Source organism: Globicephala melas, chromosome X (genome assembly GCF_963455315.2).
Source record: "Globicephala melas chromosome X, mGloMel1.2, whole genome shotgun sequence".
Lineage (NCBI taxonomy): Eukaryota > Metazoa > Chordata > Mammalia > Artiodactyla > Delphinidae > Globicephala > Globicephala melas.
In genome coordinates, this window is record NC_083335.1 from 49409514 (window position 1) to 49425899 (window position 16386).

At 38.9% G+C, this 16386-nt stretch overlaps 1 pseudogene; it reads right to left on the reverse strand.

Moving 5' to 3' along the window:
• Nucleotides 1-4791: 4791 nt before the first annotated feature.
• LOC115846752 (uncharacterized) lies at nucleotides 4792-9507 on the reverse strand (annotated as a pseudogene).
• Between the last annotated feature and the right edge of the window lie 6879 nt (nucleotides 9508-16386).

A 16386-nucleotide genomic window follows, 5' to 3' on the forward strand; every position in this document is an offset into this window, starting at 1 on the left:
CATGTGGCTGATACTGATAACTCTTGCCATTCTTCTTTCTTCCTAGCATCTCCAGAGTCTCAGCTATGCCTGTCTCCCCAGCGAACTGGATGGGGATAAACTGAAGCAAGTCCTTCATGCAATGCCCCCAAAAGCTGGGAAAGGTGATTGCTCATTCTGCTAGGGGAATTCTTGGACAAGGGATTTACCTCTTTGCACTGAGCAGTGCTGGATTGAGGAATGGGATGATGCAGGCAAGATGAAACTGTTGTTCCTAACCATTTTTGGATTCCATCTTGATTTATTTGTATTACTTTTCAGAAGTATATTGCTTTGTATGTTTGTATTAGTGGTTGCTCTGGGCATTACAATGTATGTTAGGTCATATATATATATATATATATATATATATATATATATAGAGAGAGAGAGAGAGAGAGAGAGAGAGAGAGAGAGAGAGAACCTATCACCTCTACCATTTCAAGTGAAGTGTAGAAACTCTTACATCCATATAGGTTCCTTTACTCCCTGTGCTTGTCAAATATAATTGGCTTAAGTATTTCCTATATATACATTGAGTGGCACATAAACAGGTAGGGTTATAATTTTTGTTTCAACCATGTATTTCTAAAAGCATGTGTGTGCATGCATGTGTGTATATAAAGAGATTTTGATTGAAGTACAGTTGATTTACAATATTATATTAGTTTTAGGTGTACAGAGTAATGATTCAATATTTTTATAGATTATACTCCATTTAAGGTTATCACAAAATAATGGCTATATTTCTCTGTGCTGTGCAGTATATCCTTGTTGCTTATTTATTGTATAAATAGTTTGTATAAATTGTATTGTATAAATAAATTGTATTGTATAAATAGTTTGTATCTCTTAATCCCCTATCCCTATCTGGTCCCTCCCCCTTCCCTCTCCCCACTGGTAACCACTAGTTGTTCTCTATATCTATGAGTCTGTTTCTATTTTGTTATATACATTTGTTTGTTTTATTTTTTAGATACCACCATAAGTGATAACATAGGGTATTTGTCTTTTTCTGACTGACTTATTTCACTAAGCATAATACCCTCTAGGTCCATCCACATTGCTGCAAATGGCAGCATTTCATTTTTTATGGCTGAGTAATATTCTATGTTTGGTATAATTCACCTGTGAAGCTGTCTGGTCCTGAACTTTTGTTTGCTGGGAATTTTTTAATAACAAATTCAGTTTCACTACTAGTAATCAGTCTGTTCATATTGTCTATTTCTTCCTGGTTCAGTCTTGGGAGGTTGTATGCTTCTTCCGGTTTGGGAAGTTTTCAGCCATAATTTTGTCAAATACATTTTCAACCATTTTCTCTCTCTCTTCTCCTTCCAGGACCCCTATAATGTGAATTTTGGTACACTTGATATTATCTTAGAGGTCTCTTAAAGTGTTCTCATTTTGAAAATTTGTTTTTCTTTTTGCAATTCTGTTTGGGTGATTTCCACTATTGTATCTTCCAGATGACTTATGCATTCTTCTGTCACCTAGTCTGCTGTTAATTCCTTCTAGTGTATTTTTCATTTCAGTTATTGTATTCTTCACCTTTGACTGGTTATTCTTTATGTTTTCTAGTTACTTGTTAAAATTCTCACTATTTTCATCTATTTTTTTCTCTAATTCAGTTAGCATGCTTTTTACTAATGCTTTGAATCCTTTATCTGGTAAATTGTTTATTTCTGCTTCATTAGTAGTTTTATCTGGGTTTTTTCTTGCTCTTTCAATTGAAACAAATTCCTCTGTCTTCTCATTTTGCTTAACTTGCTCTGTGTCTATGAAATTAGGTGAAACAGTTACCTATTACAGTCTTGAAGGGGTGTTCTTGTGTTGGGAGTGTCCCTATATAGTCTTCATGTGCCCAGGGGATTTGGTGTGAGACTGGATTTGTTATGAACACAAGTCACAGTTTTCCCAGGGTGTGCTGGCAGCTATCATCTTGGTAGGAAGTGGGGCTGGAGATGGAGGATCTAGAACCAGAGCCAGGTGTGAGCCGAAGCTTCTCCTCTGGTCAGTGGCTGTCACCACCCTATTGAAGGCGAGGTCAGGTCCCAAGTTACTGGAGCAGAAGCCCTGGGAGTTGAGTCTGAGCTGGCTCCATTCCTTTTAAGTGTGTGCTCTCCCCTTCCCAGCACTGGCACTTTCACCCCAGAGGGAAGCAGTACTGGAGCAAGAGAGGCTGGTGTGGTGCTCAGTGTGGGTCTGTGTTGGCCCCAGCTTCAGCCAGCAACTCAGACCACTTCTGATATACTGCCACTTTGGGTCTGAGCCACATTTGTCCCACACAGCCAAGCTCTCCCCTCGGCTGCTGCAGCCCTCACAGTAGTGTGGAGCTGCACCACAGAGCAGGCAGTGCTGGTGTGGGTGATTGGTGTGTGTCAGGGTGCAGCTCGTGGTATTCTGGCCACAGTCAGAGACCTGGACTGCTTCTGATATGCTGCCTGTATATGTGCCATTAATGGCTGCCCTTCCCTGCTCAGATGCCATTCTGGGTCTGAGCCACCTTTGTGCCTCACAGCCAAGCTCTCCCCTTGGTTGCAGCAACCCTCACTCCAATTTGGAGCTGCATCATGAAACAAGCGGGACCAGAGCACTTGCTGGGCTCAGGCTGGGACGCACATCAGAGCAGTTGTGGGAAACTGGTCAGCGACCTGTGCAGTTTCAACCTGCCCTCTCCACCTTTTTTCAGGGAGTAAGCAAGCATGTGCACACTCATCACAAGCAGAGTCCAGGCTTCCCAGGGCCCTCCTTTTAGTCCCACTGACCCTCTAACCAACCAAGGGGACTCATCTTACCAGTGTCGGGTCCCAGGGCTGGGGGACCCAATATGTGGCTCGAACTGCTCACTCCCCAGGGAGAATTTTCACCTGTATAATCTCGCTCCTCTTCTGACTCCCCTCCCAGGGGCACAGGCCCCATTCCTATCACTTCTCTTCCCTTCCTATGTGATTCTGTGTGTATCTTTCTTACAGCCTTGGTTTTACAGGAGTCTTTCTGCTAATCTCCAGTAAGTTTTCAGTGAGAATCGTACCACATGTAGGTATATTTTTGATGTGTTTATGGAGGGAAGTGAGTTCTGCATCCTCTTACCCTGTCATTTTATTCCACCCCCTAAAGAAATTTATTATGAGGAATTGGCTCATGCATCTATGGAGGGTGAGAAGTCTATCTGCCGTCTGCAAGCTGGAGACCCAAGGAAACCAGTGGTATAGTTCAGTCTGAGGCTGAAGGCCTGAGAACTCGGGGAGCTCATGATTTAATTCCCAGTCCTAGGGCAGGAGAAGACCAATATTTCAGCTCAAGCAGTCAAGCAGAGAGGCATATTTTCCCTTCGTACACTTTTAAAAATTCTATCATGATCCTCAGTGGAGTGGATGATGCCCACTCACACTGGGGTGGGCAGTCTGTTGTGTTTTTTTTAATAAATTATTTATTTTTGGCTGAATTGGGTCTTTGTTGCTGCACGCAGGCTTTCTCTAGTCGTGGCGAGCAGGGGCTACTCTTCGTTGCGGTGTGTGGGCTTCTCATTGCGGTGGCCTCTCTTGTTGCAGAGCACGGACTCTAGGCATGCAGGCTTCAATAGTAGCAGCACGCGGGCTCAGCAGCTGTGGCTCACAGGCTCTAGAGTGCAGGCTCAGTAGCTGTGGTGCACGGGCTTATCTGCTCCGCGGCATGTGGGATCTTTCCGGACCAGGGATCGAACCCATGTCCCTTGCATTGGCAGGCAGATTCTTAACCACTGCGCCACTAGGGAAGTTTGAGCAGTCTGTTTTATTCAATCCATTGATTCAAAATGCTAATATCATCTGGAAACACCTTCAGAGGCACACCCAGAAATCACATTTAGCCATATATCTTGGCACTTTATTATCCAGTCAAGTTGACACATAAAATTAACCATCACAAGTCCAACCCTTCTCAAATTAGCATCCATATGCATCTCCTTAAACCATAATTAATTTTCAAATAAACACAATGACAAGGTTATAATTGCACCTCAATAATACAACTCTTTTGTGTATAGATGAAAATATGCCAAACTCTGCCCCAGAAGAGGAGGTAAAGTTCTTGAGTGATGTTTATTCTTCTACTTGATATCCCATAACTTAAATACTGTGATGTAAAATTAACAATACTTAAATACTATGATATATAAAGTCAACATATATTTTATGATAAGAGAACGAGAGAGGGAAGAAAAGTATATGTGTTAACACACTTGTACATACACATATACACAAAAATATTCATAACAAAACAAGGAAGAAATACTCATAAGAATTATATTTCTATTTCTGAAGCTAGTCACTGGTCATAGCTGGTATTTGTAATTGTCTTCTACTACCCATTCTGTATTCCATTTGCCTTTAGCAAGCACCTCAGTTGGTTGTTCTTCTTTAGCTGGTGGGATAACTCAAGATTTCATTCCTGAAGTGTCTGGGCCATTAGTAGTCCTACCTGGATTGGGTTACTATAGTTTCCCATTGACCTTAATCACAGGACATGGTAATACTGAGAGACACCCTATCTGTTTTCCAGACATACTCTTACTTACCTCCACTGTGGAGCAGAAAAGTCTAATTTCCCCTTGGTAGCAGGATCAATCATCTCAGCCCACACTATAACTCCCTTCTTTGCCTATTGCTTCAGAGGCATGAGGAGCCCACAGTGGCCAGGCAGCAGTATTAACATCCAGGTGAATGGAATCATTGTTGTGTCTCTTGGTGGAATTAGTTCTTTCTCTAGAACTAAGACCCCTAGGCCACCAGAGTGTTAGGTCATAGGAATAGGAAGCAAAAAATTTTCTAATGGATCAGTGGGGGTAATAGTGAGTGATGCCATTTCCATTTCCACCCTATGTTTCCTGGATCCATGAATCCTGGCTATGGGAGAAACAGCAGTGTTGGGAGGTAAAGATATTGAATAATATCCTCTGAATTGAGAAGGAACTTTAAGACCAAAAAATGAAGCAGGTAACTCCATAAAGTGCAATTATGATGTTTATTGTGTGTAACTTACATATAGGCAGGATCAGGCGGACAATGATCCCAGAGGCATTAGCAGCTGCACTCTGTACCGCCAAAAGGAGTACAGGGAGATTTAAAGGGGCTAAAGCTAAAAGTAGAATCAGACTACCAAGGGAAAAGGATGCCCACACTGTTGAGAACTGGATGTTTTTCCTCCCCCTGTGGGTCTCATGACCATTAACCATTTGCATCAGCAAAAGGCATTCTTCTACTTTTCATATCTGATGAAGGCAAGGATAAAAGTTTATAGGGAACTTATCTCGCTTTGGCACATTCTTTGTGAGTAAGCTAAAGTTTTAGCCATTCATTAAGGGGAAGGGTAGGACTGCAGGCCTAATATGGAGCTAATAAAATGGACTCAGTGTGGTTCAGCCACATAAGGACCATATATAAGATGCCTTTCCCAAGCCCTGCAAGGTATTGTCATTGAGCTGGTGCTGTAACTGAGTCTTCAGAAGGCAATTCCATTGTTTTGTCAAACCAGCTTCTTCAGAATGGCGGGAAACATGCATGGTAAGACTAGTGAATTACATGAGCATGGGTCCATTGTTGTACTTCGTTTGCTGTGAAGTGAGTTCCTTGATCAGAAAGAATGCTTTATTGAATTACCATGACAGTGAATATGGCATTCTATATGTCCTCAGATGGTAGTGCTGGCAGAGGCATTGCATACAGGAAGGCAAATCCATATCCAGATAAGTGTTTATTCCAGTAAGAACAAAACAGTGTCCCTTAAATGATGACAGCAGTTCTGTATAATCAGCCTGCTTCCATGTAACTGGCTGAGTACCCTGGGGACTGGTGCCATATCAGGCACTCAGTGTTGATCTCTGCTGCTGGCAGGTTGGGCACTCAGCAATAGCCTTAACCAAGTTGATGAGTCGAAGTCTGTGCTGCTGAGCCCATGCATAACCCCCATCCCTGCCACGATGGCCACTTTTGTTCATGAACCTATTGCACAATGACATAGGTGGCTGGGCAAAGAAGGTAACTGGTACCTACAGAATGGGTAATTCTATCCACTTGATTGTTAAATTCCTCCTCTGCAGAGTTCACCCTTTGGTGAGCATTCATATGGGACACAAATATATTCACATTTTTTTGCCCATTCAGAGAGACATATCCACAGACTTCTATCCCCAATTTTTCTTATCACCAATTTTCTAAACATGTTCCTTCCAAGTTCCTGACCATTAAGCCAAACCATTAGCCACATCTATGAATCGGTATATAATTGCACTTAAGCTATTTTTTCCTTTCAAGCAAAGTGAACAAACAGGTGTGCAACTCCAAGTTCTGCTCACTGGGAGGACTTCCCTTCACCACTATCTTTCAGGGATGTCTCACAAAGGGACAGTAGTGCTGCAGCTGTCCACTTCTAGGTGGTACCTGCATATCTTGTGGATCCTTCTGTAAACTAGGCCTGAGATTTCTCTTCCTCTGTCAACTGATCATAGGGAACTCCCCATGAGGCTATAGGTACTGGCTGGGAAGGAAAAGATAGTGTAACAGGAGTGGGGATAATGAGCATTTGGACAACATCTCCGTGAAACTTACTTGTACTTTCAGGGCTCTTCAAGTCCAATCTCATATATTCCACTTATATTTGATGATGCAGTGCTGCTTTGCCTGCCCACTTTATTGCTTGGTGGTTCAGATAATACGTATTTCATGATGGTCAGTTCCAGTTGCAAGATAACTTGGTGGCCCATGGTTAAATGTTCAATTTCTACTGAGGCCCAGTAGCAGGCCAAGAGTTCTTTCTCAAAAGGGGAGTAGTGATCTACAATGGATTACAGGGCTAGGCTCAAAAATTCTGAGGGCCTGCACTGCAGTTCACCTATAAGGACATGACATAGACTCCATACAGCTTCCCTATGTGCCACTGACAATTCAAGCACCATTGGATCTTCTGGGTCATGGGTCCCAAGTGGCAAAGCAGCTTGCATAGCAGGCTGGGCAAGTTGCAAAGCTTTCTGTTACTCTGAGCCCCACTCAAAGCTAGTAGCTATTTGAGACACTTGGTAAATGAGCCAGAGTACCATACCAAAATGAGGAGTATGTTACCTTCAAAATTCAAAGAGGCCCACTAGGCAATGTGCCTCTTTTTGCTTATAGGAAGGACCAGATAAAATACTTACCCTTAACTTTAGAAGAGATATCTTGACATGTCTCACACCACTGGACCTCTTCAAATTTCACTAAAGTAGAATGCCCCTGAATTGTTGTTGGGTTTCTTTCTCACTGTCTAGCAGGCAAAGGTCCTACCAATAAGTCTAGAGTAGTAGCTATGTCTTACTAGGTCCAATCTTCATAATTTCATCAAAAAATTTCCACAAATTTTGTGGAAATGAAGGCGATCAAGATCCCTGTGAACCAAATTATGACATAAGGCTGGAGAGGTTATATACCCCTGAGCTAGGATGGTGAAGGTATACTGCTTGTCTTGCCAGCTGAAAGCAAATTATTTCTGGTGGTCCTTATTAACAGATGTAGAAAAAAAAATCATTTGCCAGACCAATAGCTGCATGTTAGGTACCAGGAGATGTGTTAATTTGCTCAAGCAATGGAATCACATCTGGTTTAGCAGCTGAAATTGGAACCATCTCCTGATTAAGTGTATGATAATCCACTTTCATTCTCTAAAACCCATCTGTCTTCTGCACAGGCTGGATAGGTGAGTTGAATTAGGATGTTTTGGGAATCACCACCTCTGCATTTTTCAAGTCCTTGATGGTGGCACTAATATCTGCTATCCCTCTGGTAATGTGGTATTGCTTTTGATTTACTATTGTCCTAGGTAGAGACAGTTCTACTGGCTTCCACTTAGCCTTTCCCATCATTTCCCTAACTCTAGAGGTCCGGGAATCAATGTGGGGATTCTGCCAGCTGCTGAATGTGCATGTATGTATTCCATTTTATGCATTCCAGAACTGGGGAAATAACCACAGGATGGATTTTTGGACCTACTGGGTCCTTGTGAGATGGACCTGAGTTAAAACTCCATTGATGACCTGACCTCCATAATCCTCTACTCTGACTGGTGGCCCACAGTGACGTTTTGGAATTAGTGTTTGTTCAAAGCCAGTGTCCAGTTGTCCCCCAAAGATCTGATTTGTTCTTTTTTTCCCAGTGCACAATTACTGTGATATAAGGCCGTAGGTCCCTATGGGGAAGGTTGGGAAAAGGAATAGTAGCATAAATTTTCGGTAATGTACCAGGTCCTTCCTCAAGGCTGTTCAGCCTCTCCCTCATTCAAGGGATTCTGAGTTTGTAAACTACAATCAAGTCCAGGAATTGAAAGAGGGACTGTGACTCTGTTTCAATGATTTAGGTTAGACTTTTGTTTTCTTGACCTAGAACTTCTCTGTTTATACATATCAAGTAAGAATTTAGTAGGTTTCCCATCTATTTCATTCTAGGAACACCATGATCAAGCAACCAACATCATAGGTATGCATGAGCCAGACTATTCTGATTACTGCTCTGAATCTGCTGTCCATTATGGTAATTATGTCTACCTTGTCTTTAGTAATTGAATGCTGACACTTGGACCCCTATCACATCAAGATCCAATTACTCCCATTGCATTTAGTTTTCTCAATTCAGTGACTACTGTTCTCACTGTGAGGTCTGACCTACAAAGAAGAGAATAAATAGCTCCTCAGTGATGCTGCTTTTCTCAAAAGTTTATTTCTCACAGTACTGCTTAAAAGTATGTCTTCTGGACCCTCCCAGTGTGGGTGAATAGGTCCTAAATGGAAAAAACATTGTAATATGGATTTTACAGTCTCCCTAAGCCTTTGAATCCCTTTCTCTACATTAAACCAGAAATGCAGGTCGAGTATGTCCAGTTCGCTCACTGTGGGCAACTTTTGATCCATGTTTCAGTCAATGAACCAACCAACCAACCCACCAGACTGTTAGAGCCCTGTCTCCCTCCCTGAGCTGCAACATTAAATGCAGAATCTCTGCTTGGTGAGTCTATATCAATAAATTTGTCCTGACTCAACTTTATGTTCCTTCCACCATTATTCCACACCCTTAGTAGCCATTCCCACACATGTTCCCTGGTTTTCTGTCTGTGTAAATTAGAAAACTTAAGTAGTTTTTTTGGAGTGTAGTACAATTCTTCATGGGTCACATTTTTTATCTCACCTTTAGGGGCCTGATGGGACTTGAGTCTAGAAGCAAAGGGAGGTGATGGGGGTGACTCCTGAGGAGAATCAGCCTTTTCTTGCATGGCAGCTGCCCCAGGTGAGGCTATTAGAGTTTTCTCAGGCAATACGGGACTTATCCCCTCAGATAGGGGTGGAGGAGCCACTACCACTGGGAGTGGGGAAGCCACCATCATTGGCGGTGAGGCTGCTTCCACTGGGTGTGGATAGGCCTCTTCCACAGCAAAAGAAGACTCATCAGAATTTAGCAGCTCAGTCATCAAGGTCTTCTCATGCATTCCCATCTCAACTTACAGGATCCCATTCTTTCCCAGTCAGTGCTAGTCAGTGCTCTTACTTTAAAAGTAGACATCCTGTGAAGATAAGAGTTCAGGTTGCATTGTCATTCAGCCAGTCTCAGAATGAGATTCTGTGTTTGATTTTCAGCAATCTTATCTCTGTGGTTACAGGAGCTAAGAGTCTCCTTCAGGGCACATTTGGAAGTTTTCAGATTATTAATATGGCAATTGAGCTGGGAATTTGAGTCCCTGAGCTCATCCTTTTCTTGCACCACTTTGCCAGTGACATTAGGGACAACCAGCCTACCTCATTATATTCATTAGTTTTCTAAAAATGTTCTAAAGTAACATATATGCAGTCATTCATTCCTTGTCTCTTATGTTTTATTAGAAATATCCAATGCAGATATTTTACCTATCTCTATCTCCAGGTAACATCATGGACTATCAGTGCCCTCTTTACTACTGAAAATAGAATCATTAACATCTTTAAATCTAATCAGATTAGAGAGCCAACTCCAGAAACACTGAAACCAATTTAGAAAACTCATCCTTAACATATTCTATTCCTCTAAAACCACTCTCAGTACTAAAATATGTATTAGTTAGAGTTTTCCAGAGAAATAGAACCAGTAGGATATATATTATAAATAGATTTAATATGAGGAATTGCCTCACATGATTATGGAGATGGAGAAGTCTCATGATCTGCCATCTGCAAATTGGAGACCCAGGAAAGCTGGTGGTGTAAGTTTAATCTGCCTGAAGGCCTGATAACTAGGGGAGAGGATGGTGTACTTCCCAGTGTGAGGGCAGAAGACTTCTATCATAGCTCAAGGAGTAAGAGAGGCAAATTCTCTCTTCCACTTTTTTTTTTAATTCTATTCAGGCCCTTAATGTATTGGATAAAGCCCACCTACACTGGGGAAAGCAATCTGCTTTACTCAGTCTACCAATTCAAATGCATACCTCCTCTGGAATCACCCTCACAGATATAGCTAGAAATTCTGTTTAGCCAAAAATCTGGGCATTCCATGATCCAGTCAAGTTAACACATGAAATTGACCATAATGTTATTTTATCAAATCTGGAAAGTTTTCAGCCAGTATTTTTTTTTAATATTATCTAAGCTTCATTCTCTTTCTCCTTCTGTTCTGGGACTCTAATCAGATCTTTTGTTATTATCCCACAGGACACTAAGGCTCTGTTCATTTTTTTTTCTTTTTTGCATTCTATCTTCTTTCTGTTGTTCATGTTGGTTAAATTCCATTGTTCTATTTTCAAGTTCACTTATTCTTTTCTTTTCCATCTCGAATCTACTGTTGAGCTTATGCAGTGAGTTTTTAATTCAGTTAATGTACTTTCAGTTCTATAAATTCTGTTTTGCTCTATATCTCAAATCTATTTCTTTGCTAAGGTTTTCTGTTTTTTTCCCTTTATTCAAAGAATATTTATAATTTCCCATTTAAGAATTTTTATGATTTTTGCTTTCAAATATTCACTAGATAATTCCAACAGCTGAATCAACTGCATGTTGTCCTCTGTTCATTATTTTTTCAGGCTGTGATTTTCCTGTTTTTTAGTATGATGAGTGATTTTCTATTGAATCTTGGACATTTTAGGTGTTATGATAACAGATTGCAGGTTTTATTTAAATCTTCTGTTTTACTAGATTCACTTTATGTAGTTTATAAAATTGAAACATAGTTGATATACAATATTATGTTATTTTCATGTGTACTACATATTGACTTGACATTCACATACATTGTAAAATGATCACCATGATAAGTCTAGTAACTGTCTGTCCACATACCAAGTTATTACAATATTATTGACCATATTCCTTACGCTGTATATTACATCTTCATGGCTTTTATTTTATAACAGGAGGTTTGTGCCTCTTAATCACGTTCAATAGTTTCCACCCGCTCCTCTCTGGAAACCACCTCTTTGTTTGTTCTTTGTATCTATGAATCTATTTTTGCTTTGTTTTGTTTGTTTTGTTTTTTAGATTCCACATATAAGTGAGATCATGCAGTATTTGTCTTTCTCTGTCTAACTTATTTTACTTAGCATAATACCCTCTAGACCATCCATGTTGTTGCAAATGGCAAGGTTTCATTATTTTTTATGGCTGAGTAATATTCCATTTTATATATACATATAAAATATATCCATTATTCACTCATCTATCAGTGTACACTTAGGTTGCTTTCCTATCTTGGCTATTGTAAATAATGCTGCAATGAACATTGAGATGCATCTATCTTTTTGAATTAGTGTTATTGTTTTCTTCAGGTAAATACCTAGAAGTGAAATTGCTGGATCATAGAGCACTTCTATTTTTAATTTTTTGAGGAAGCTCCATATTGTTTTCCATAGTGGCTATACCAATTTACATTCCCACCAACAGTGCATGAGGGTTCCTTTTCCTCCATATCCTCGCCAACTCTTGTTATTTGTTGTCTTTTAGATGATAGCCGTTCTGACAGGTGTGAGGTGGTATCTCATTTTTCTTTTGATTTACATTTCCCTGATGACCAGTGATGTTGAGGATCTTTTCAAGTGTCTGTTGACCATCTGTATGACTTCTTTGGAAAAAAGTCTATTCATGTCCTCTGCCCATTTTAATTGGGTTGTTTGTTTATTTGATGAGTCGTAGGTATTCTTTGTATGTTTTAGATATTAACCCCTTAAGAGATGCATCATTAGTAAATATCTTCTCCCATCCACTATGCTGTTTTTTTGTTTTGTTGAAAGTTCCCTTTGCTGTACAAAAGGTTTTTAATTTTATGTAGTCCCATTTGTTTATTTTTGCTTCTGTTTCCCTTGCCTGAGGAGAAAGACACCCCTAAAATTTTGCTAAGATCAATGTCAACGAGCATATTGTCTCTGGTTTTTTTCTAGGAGTTTTATTGTTTCAGGTCTTACATTTAAGTCTTTAATATATTTTGAGTTTAGTTTTGTGAGAAGGTAGTCCAGCTTGTGAGAAGGTAGTCCAATTTGATTCTTTTGTGAGTAGCTATCCAGTTCTCCCAAACCCATTATTAAAAAGGCTGTCTTTTCCCCATTGTATATTATTGCCTTCTTTGTTGTAGATTATTTGACCATATATATGTGGGTTTGTTTTGGGGCTCTCTATTTTGATCCATTATACTATGCATCTGTTTTTATACCAGTATCGATCACTGTATCTTTGTAGTATAGTTTGAAATCAGGGCACATGATGCCTGCCAGCTTCGTTCTTCTTTGTTAAGATTGCTTTGGTTTTTCAAGGTCTTTTGTGTTTCCACATCAATTTTAGAAATATTTTTTCTACTACTGTGAAAAATGTCTTTGGTATTTTGATAGGTATTGCACTGACTTGTGTAGTTTGGTCATTTTAACAATATTAATTCTTCCAATCCATAAGCTTGGTATATATTTCCATTTATTTTTGTCATCTTCAGTTTCTTTCATCAATGTCTTACAGTTTTCAGAGTATAAGTCTTACCTCCTTGGTTGAATTTATTCCTAGGTATTTTATTCTTTCTAATGGAATTGTAAATGGGATTGTTATTCCTTAATTTCTCTTTCTGATAGCTATTTATATAGAAACAACAGGTTTTTGTGTATTACTTTTATATTGGACAACTTTACTAAATTTGTTTACTAGTTTTAATGTTTTTTGGTAGCATCCTTAGGACTATATGTGTATATATATATATATATATATATATATATATATATATATATAAAACCTTGCCATTTGAAAACAGTGACAGTTTCACAGCTTCCTCTTAAAATTGGAAGTTTTTTCAAGTTATTCTTGAATAACCTTAGTTTTGTCCTTTATCTAAGTGTCAGTAATGAATATTCCTTGATTTGATGAAATAAGTGTGCAAGGGAAGACATTTATTCAATCAACAAAAGTTTATGTGGCACTTCTTTCTAACAGGCAAATATTAAGGCAATAAAGACTATTACAAGAGACAAAGAAGGACACTACATAATGATCAAGGGATCGATCCAAGAAGAAGATATAACAATTGTAAATATTTATGCACCCAATATAGGAGCACCTCAATACATAAGGCAAGTGCTAACAGCCATAAAAGAGGAAACCGAAAGTAACACAATCATAGTAGGGGACTTTAACACCCCACTTTCACCAATGGACAGGTCATCCAAAATGAAAATAAATAAGGAAGCACAAGCTTTAAATGATACATTAAACAAGATGGATGTAATTGATACTTGTAGGACATTCCATCCAAAAACAACAGAATACTTTCTTCTCAAGGGCTCATGGAACATTCTCCAGGACAGATCATATATTGGATCACAAATCAAGCCTTATAAATTTAAGAAACTTGAAATCATACCAAGTATGTTTTCAAACCACAACGCCGTGAGACTAGATATCAATTACAGGGAAAAAATGTGTAAAAAGTACAAACACATGGAGGCTACAACTGCACTACTAAATAACCAAGAAATCACTGAAGAAATCAAAGAGGAAATCAAAAAATACCTGGAAACAAATGACAATGAAAACACGATGACTCAAAACCTATGGGATGCAGCAAAAGCAGTTCTAAGAGGGAAGTTTATAGCAATAGAATCCTACCTCAAGAAACAAGGAAGATTTCAAATAAACAACCGAACCTTACACCTAAAGCAATTAGAGAAAGAAGAACAAAAAAACCCCAAAGTTAGCAGAAGGAAAGAAATCATAAAGATCAGATCAGAAATAAATGAAAAAAAAATGAAGGAAACAATAGCAAAGATCAATAAAACTAAAAACTGGTTCTTTGAGAAGATAAACAAAATGGATAAACCATTAGCCAGACTCATCAAGAACAAAAGGGAGAAGACTCAAATCAATACAACTAGAAATGAAAAAGGAAAAGTAACAACTGACACTGCAGAAATACAAAGGATCATGAGAGATTACTATAAGCAGATATATGCCAATAAAACTGGACAACCTGGAAGAAATGGAGAAATTCTTAGATAAGCACAATTTACAAGACTGAACCAGGAAGAAATAGAAAATATAAACAGACCAATCACAAACACAGAAATTGAGACTGTGATTAAAAATCTCCCAAAAAACAAAAGCCCAGGATCAGATGGCTTCACAGGCAAATTCTATCAAATAGTTAGAGAAAACATAAAAACTATCCTTCTCAAACTCTTTCAAAATATGCAGAGGGAGAAACACTCCCAAACTCATTCTACAAGGCCACCATCACCCTGATACCAAAACCAGACAAAGATGTCACACAGAAAGAAAACTACAGGCCAAATCACTGACAAACATAGATGCAAAAATCTTCAACAAAATACTAGCAAACAGAATCCAACAGCACACAAAAAGGATCATCCACCATGATCAAGTGGGGTTTATCCCAGGAATGCAAGGATTCTTCAATATATGCAAATCAATCAATGTGATAAACCATATTAAAAAATTGAAGGGGAAAAACATATGATAATCTCAATATATGCAGAAAAAGCTTTCGACAAAATTCAATACCCATTTACGATGAAAACCCTCCAGAAAGTAGGCACAGATAGAACTTACTTCAAAATAATAAAGGCCATATATGACAAACCCACAGCCAACATCATTCTCAATGGTGAAAAACTGAAACCATTTCCTCTAAGATCAGGAACAAGACAAGGTTGCCCACTCTCACCACTGTTATTCAACAGAGTGTTGGAAGTTTTAGCCACAGCAGTCAGAGAAGAAAAAGAAATAAAAGGAATCCAAATCAGAAAACAGGAAGTAAAGCTGTCACTGTTTGCAGATGACATGATAGTATACATAGAGAATACTAAAGATGCTACCAGAAAACTACTAGAGCTAATCAATGAATTTGGTAAAGTAGCAGGATACAAAATGAATGCACAGAAATCTCTTGCATCCCTATACACTAATGATGAAAAATCTCAAAGAGAATTTAAATAAACACTCCCATTTACCATTGCAACAAAAAGAATAAATTACCTAGGAATAAACCTACCTAAGGAGATGAAAGATCTGTATGCAGAAAACCATAAGACACTGATGAAAGTAATTGAAGATGATACAAACAGATGGAGAGATATACCATGTTCTTGGATTGGAAGAGTCAACATTGTGAAAATGATTCTACTACCCAAAGCAATCTACAGATTCAATGCAATCCCTATCAAACTACCACTGGCATTTTTCACAGAACTAGGACAAAATATTTCACAATTTGTAGGAAACACAAAAAAACCCAAATAGCCACAGCAATCTTGAGAAAGAAAAACAGAGCTGGAGGAATCAGGCTCCTGGACTTCAGACTATACTACAAAGCTACAGTAATCAAGACAATATGGTACTGGCACAAACACAGAAATATAGATCAATGGAACAGGGTAGAAAGTCCAGAGATAAACCCCCACACCTGTGGTCACCTTAGTTTTGATAAAGAAGGCAAGAATATGCAATGGAGAAAAGACAGCCTCTTCAATAAGTGGTGCTGGGAAAACTGGACAGCTACATGTAAAAGAATGAAATTAGAACACTCCCTAACACCACACACAAAAGTAAACTCAAAATGGATTAAAGACCTAAATGTAAGGCCAGGCAGTATAAAACTCTTAGAGGAAAACATAGGAAGAACACTGTTTGACATAAATCACAGCAAGGTCCTTGTTGACCCACCCCCTAGAGAAATGGAAATAAAAACACAAATAAATGGGATCTAATGAAACTTAAAAGCTTTTGCACAACAAAGGAAAACATAAACAATGAAAAGACAACACTCAAAATTGGAGAAAATGTTTGCAAATGAAGCAACTGACAAAGGATTAATCTCCAAAACATACAAGCAGCTCATGCAGCTCAGTATCAAACGAACAAAC